Source organism: Schistocerca nitens, chromosome 4, assembly GCF_023898315.1.
Source record: "Schistocerca nitens isolate TAMUIC-IGC-003100 chromosome 4, iqSchNite1.1, whole genome shotgun sequence".
Taxonomy (NCBI): domain Eukaryota; kingdom Metazoa; phylum Arthropoda; class Insecta; order Orthoptera; family Acrididae; genus Schistocerca; species Schistocerca nitens.
The window spans coordinates 482,587,523-482,593,522 of NC_064617.1; positions in this window are offsets into that span (position 1 = coordinate 482,587,523).

Consider the following 6,000-nt stretch of genomic DNA (forward strand, 5'->3'; position numbering starts at 1 on the left):
CGCAATGTGGTGCTACAGAAGAATGCTGAAGATTAGATGGGTAGATAACATAACTAATGAGGAGGTATTGAATAGAATTGGGGAGAAGAGACGTTTGTGGCACAACTTGACAAGAAGAAGGGACCGGTTGGTAGGACATGTTCTGAGGCATCAAGGGATCACAAATTTAGTGTTGGAGGGCAGCGTGGAGGGTAAAAATCGTAGAGGGAGACCAAGAGATGAATACACTAAGCAAATTCAGAAGGATGTAGGTTGCAGTAAGTACTGGGAGATGAAGAAGCTTGCACAGGATAGAGTAGCATGGAGAGCTGCATCAAACCAGTCTCAGGACTGAAGACAACAACGAACGATTCATCTCTTGGTCTCCCCCTACGAGTTTTACATCCCCCACTTTTCTCCAATATTAAATTCGTGATCCCTAGGTGACTCACAATGTGTCCTGTCAACCGATCCCTTGTCCTACTCGGGTTATTCCACAAATTTCTACACTGGGTAAGCAGCAAGTCATGTACTCTTAGCTCACTTATTTGTTACATAGTTTAATTATTAATTTCTTTGCGTGTTTTTGGGTACTTGCATTGTTTAATTCATAAATTTCGGGCGTATTATAGTATTTGAGAGTTGTAGCATCGCGTTTTAGTACATGAATAGTGTAAAATCGCGTAGTCTCCTTCTGCCGCCGAGCAGTGTGTCATCAGTGCGCAAGTAGCAGCATTACTGCATTTACTAGGCAATCTTGTATTTTAATAACGTTTAAATTTGGTGTCAAAATGTTTGTGCTCTCTGTAGATCAGACGATCTTTGCACAACAGTATTTAGCATGGATAGGGACTGCGACTGCTGTGTTCGGATGCGGGCTGAGTTGTCGTCCCTTCGCTCCCAGTTTCAGGCAGAGTTGGCTTCGCTCACACAGCTTGAGGCTGTTGCCAATGGGCATCACTGTAGGGGTCCGGATGAGGGTTTGTCGGGGACGGCCAGTTCGTCCCACGCATCCCCCGATCGGATTACGGCTGTGACTGCCCGGGATACTGCCCACACTGAGGCTGACCCATCACCCATGGTAGAGTGAGAGGTCGTCTCGAGGTGTGGCAGGGGGCGAAAGACATTCCGGAGGGCTGAACGGAAGGCCTCTTCATTTTGTCTGACGAACAGGTTTCAGGCTCTGTCTCCGGCTGATACTGATCTTCGGCTAGACACGGCTGCTTGTCCTGTTCCAGAGGTTGCCCCTCAGTCCGCAAGATCCGGGCGGTCGCAGAGGGTGGGCTTACTGGTAATTGGGAGCTCCAACGTCAGGCGCGTAATGGAGACCCTTAGGGATATGGCAGCAAGAGAGGGGAAGGAAACCAATGTGCACTCCGTGTGCATACAGGGGGGAGTCATTCCAGATGTGGAAAGGGTCCTTCCGGATGCCATGAAGAGTTCAGGGTGCACCCATCTGCAGGTGGTCGCTCATGTCGGCACCAATGATGAGTGTCGCTATGGATCGGAGGAAATGCTCTCTGGCTTCCGGCGGCTATCTGATTTGGTGAAGACTGCCAGTCTCGCTAGTGGGATGAAAGCAGAGCTCACCATCTGCAGCATCGTCGACAGGACTGACTGCGGACCTTTGGTACAGAGACGAGTGGAGGGTCGGAATCAGAGGATGAGACGGTTCTGCGACCATGTGGGCTGCAGATTCCTCGACTAGCGCCATAGGGTAGTGGGGTTTCGGGTTCCGCTGGATAGGTCAGGAGTCCACTACACACAGCAGGCGGCTACACGGGTAGCAGGGGTTGTGTGGCGTGGACTCTGCAGTTTTTTAGGTTAGATGGCCTCGGGAAAGTACATAAAGGGCAACAGCCTCAAAGGGTGTGGGACAAAGTTAGGACATGCGAGGACCAAGCAGCAATCGGTAATGTAATTGTAAACTGTCGAAGCTGCGTTGGTAAAGTACCGGAACTTCAGGCGCTGATAGAAAGCACCGTAGCTGAAATCGTTATAGGTACGGAAAGCTGGCTGAAGCCAGAGATAAATTCTGCCGAAATTTTTACAAAGGCACTGACGGTGTTTAGAAAGGATAGATTGCATGCAACCGGTGGTGGCGTGTTTGTCGCTGTTAGTAGTAGTTTATCCTGTAGTGAAGTAGAAGTGGATAGTTCCTGTGAATTATTATGGGTGGAGGTTACACTCAACAACCGAGCTAGGTTAATAATTGGCTCCTTTTACCGACCTCCCGTCTCAGCAATATTAGTGGCAGACAGAACAACTGAGAGAAAATATGGAATACATTTCACATAAATTTTCTGAGCATGTTATAGTCTTAGGTCGAGATTTCAATTTACGAGATATAGACTGGGACACTCAGATGTTTAGGACGGGTGGTAGGGACAGAGCATCGAGTGACATTATACTGAGTGCACTAGCTGAAAATTACCTTGAGCAATTAAATAGAGAACCGACTCATGGAGATAACATCTTGGACCTACTGATAACAAAGAGACCCGAACTTTTCGACTCTGTAAGCGCAGAACAGGGAATCAGTTTCATAAGGCCGTTGCAGCATCCCTGAATATGGAAGTAAATAGGAATATAAAAAAAAGGGAGGAAGGTTTATCTGTTTAGGAAGAGTAATAGAAGGCAGATTTCAGACTACCTAACAGATGAAAACGAAAATTTCTGTTCCGACACTGACAATGTTGAGTGTTTATGGAAAAAATTCAAGGCAAACGTAAAATGCGTTTTTGACAGGTACGTGCCGAGTAAAATAGTGAGGGACGGGAAAATCCCACCGTGGTTCAACAACAAAGTTAGGAAACTACTGCGGAAGCTAAGACAGCTTCACGGCAAGTTTAAACGCAGCCAAAACCTCTGAGACACACAGAAGGTAAACGATGTCCAAGTTAGAGTAAGGAGGGCTATGCGTGAAGCGTTCAGTGAATCCGAAAGTAAAATTCTATGTAACGACTAGACAGAAGATCCTAGGAAGTTCTGGTCTTACGTTAAATCAGTAAGTGGTTCGAAACAGCATATCCAGACACTCTGGGATGATGAAAAAACAGGGGATGACACGCGTAAAGCTGAAATACTAAACACCTTTTTCCAAAGCTGTTTCACAGAGGAAGACCGCACTGCAGTTCCTTCTCTAAATCGTCGCACAAACGAAAAAATGGCTGACATCGAAATAAGTGTCCAAGGAATAGAAAAGCAACTGAAATCACTCAACAGAGGAAAGTCCACTGGACCTGACGGGATATCAATTCGATTCTACACAGCGTACTTGAAAGAACTTGCCCCCCTTCTAACAGCCGTGTACCGCAAGTCTCTAGAAGAACGGAAGGTTCTAAATGATTGGAAAAGAGCACAGGTAGTTCCAGTTGTCAAGAAGGGTCGTCGAGTAGATGCGCAGAACTAGAGGCCTATATCTCTTATATAGATCTGTTGTAGAATTTTAGAATATGTTTTTTCAAATGGTTCAAATGGCTCTGAGCACTATGGGACTCAACTTCTGAGTTCATAAGTCCCCTAGAACTTAGAACTATTTAAACCTAACTAACCTAAGGACATCACACACATCCATGCCCGAGGCACGATTCGAACCAGCGACCGTAGCGGTCGCGCCGTTCCAGACTGTAGCGTCTAGAACCGCTCGGCCACTCCGGCCGGCGAACATGTTTTTTGCTCGCGTATCATGTCATTTCTGGAAACCCAAAATCTACTCTGTAGGAATCAACATGGATTCCGGAAACAGCGATCGTGTGAGACCCAACTCGCTTTATTTGTTCATGAGACCCAGAAAATACACTCCTGGAAATGGAAAAAAGAACACATTGACACCGGTGTGTCAGACCCACCATACTTGCTCCGGACACTGCGAGAGGGCTGTACAAGCAATGATCACACGCACGGCACAGCGGACACACCAGGAACCGCGGTGTTGGCCGTCGAATGGCGCTAGCTGCGCAGCATTTGTGCACCGCCGCCGTCAGTGTCAGCCAGTTTGCCGTGGCATACGGAGCTCCATCGCAGTCTTTAACACTGGTAGCATGCCGCGACAGCGTGGACGTGAACCGTATGTGCAGTTGACGGACTTTGAGCGAGGGCGTATAGTGGGCATGCGGGAGGCCGGGTGGACGTACCGCCAAATTGCTCAACACGTGGGGCGTGAGGTCTCCACAGTACATCGATGTTGTCGCCAGTGGTCGGCGGAAGGTGCACGTGCCCGTCGACCTGGGACCGGACCGCAGCGACGCACGGATGCACGCCAAGACCGTAGGATCCTACGCAGTGCCGTAGGGGACCGCACCGCCACTTCCCAGCAAATTAGGGACACTGTTGCTCCTGGGGTATCGGCGAGGACCATTCGCAACCGTCTCCATGAAGCTGGGCTACGGTCCCGCACACCATTAGGCCGTCTTCCGCTCACGCCCCAACATCGTGCAGCCCGCCTCCAGTGGTGTCGCGACAGGCGTGAATGGAGGGACGAATGGAGACATGTCGTCTTCAGCGATGAGAGTCGCTTCTGCCTTGGTGCCAATGATGGTCGTATGCGTGTTTGGCGCCGTGCAGGTGAGCGCCACAATCAGGACTGCATACGACCGAGGCACACAGGGCCAACACCCGGCATCATGGTGTGGGGAGCGATCTCCTACACTGGCCGTACACCACTGGTGATCGTCGAGGGGACACTGAATAGTGCACGGTACATCCAACCCGTCATCGAACCCATCGTTCTACCATTCCTAGACCTGCAAGGGAACTTGCTGTTTCAACAGGACAATGCACGTCCGCATGTATCCCGTGCCACCCAACGTGCTCTAGAAGGTGTAAGTCAACTACCCTGGCCAGCAAGATCTCCGGATCTGTCCCCCATTGAGCATGTTTGGGACTGGATGAAGCGTCGTCTCACGCGGTCTGCACGTCCAGCACGAACGCTGGTCCAACTGAGGCGCCAGGTGGAAATGGCATGGCAAGCCGTTCCACAGGACTACATCCAGCATCTCTACGATCGTCTCCATGGGAGAATAGCAGCCTGCATTGCTGCGAAAGGTGGATATACACTGTACTAGTGCCGACATTGTGCATGCTCTGTTGCCTGTGTCTATGTGCCTGTGGTTCTGTCAGTGTGATCATGTGATGTATCTGACCCCAGGAATGTGTCAATAAAGTTTCCCCTTCCTGGGACAATGAATTCACGGTGTTCTTATTTCAATTTCCAGGAGTGTATTAGATACAGGCTCCAAGGTAGATGCCATTTTCCTTGACTTCCGGAAGGCGTTCGATAGAGTTTCGCACTGGCGCCTGATAAACAAAGTAAGAGCCTATGGAATATCAGACCAGCTGTGTGGCTGGATTGAAGAGTTTTTAGCAAACAGAACACAGCATGTTGTTCTCAATGGAGAGACGTCTACAGACGTTAAAGCAACCTCTGGCGTGCCACAGGGGAGTGTTATGGGACCATTGCTTTTCACAATATATATAAATGACCTAGTAGATAGTGTTGGAAGTTCCATGCGGCTTTACGCGGATGATGCTGTAGTATACAGAGAAGTTGCAGCATTAGAAAATTGCAGCGAAATGCAGGAAGATATGCAGCGGATAGGCACTTGGTGCAGGGAGTGGCAACTGACCCTTAACATAGACAAATGTAGTGTATTGTGAATACATAGAAAGAAGGATCCTTTATTGTATGATTATATGATAGCGGAACAAACACTGGTAGCAGTTACTTCTGTAAAATATCTGGGAGTATGCGTACGAACGATTTGAAGTGGAATGGTCATATAAAATTAATTGTTGGTAAGGCGGGTACCAGGTTGAGATTCATTGGGAGAGTCCTTAGAAAATGTAATCCATCAACAAAGGAGGTGGCTTACAAAACACTCGTTCGACCTAAACTTGAGTATTGCTCATCAGTGTGGGATCCGTACCAGGTCGGGTTGACAGAGGGGTTAGAGAAGATCCAAAGAAGAGCGGAGCGTTTCGTCACAGGGTTATTTGGTAAGCGTGATAGCGTTACGGAGA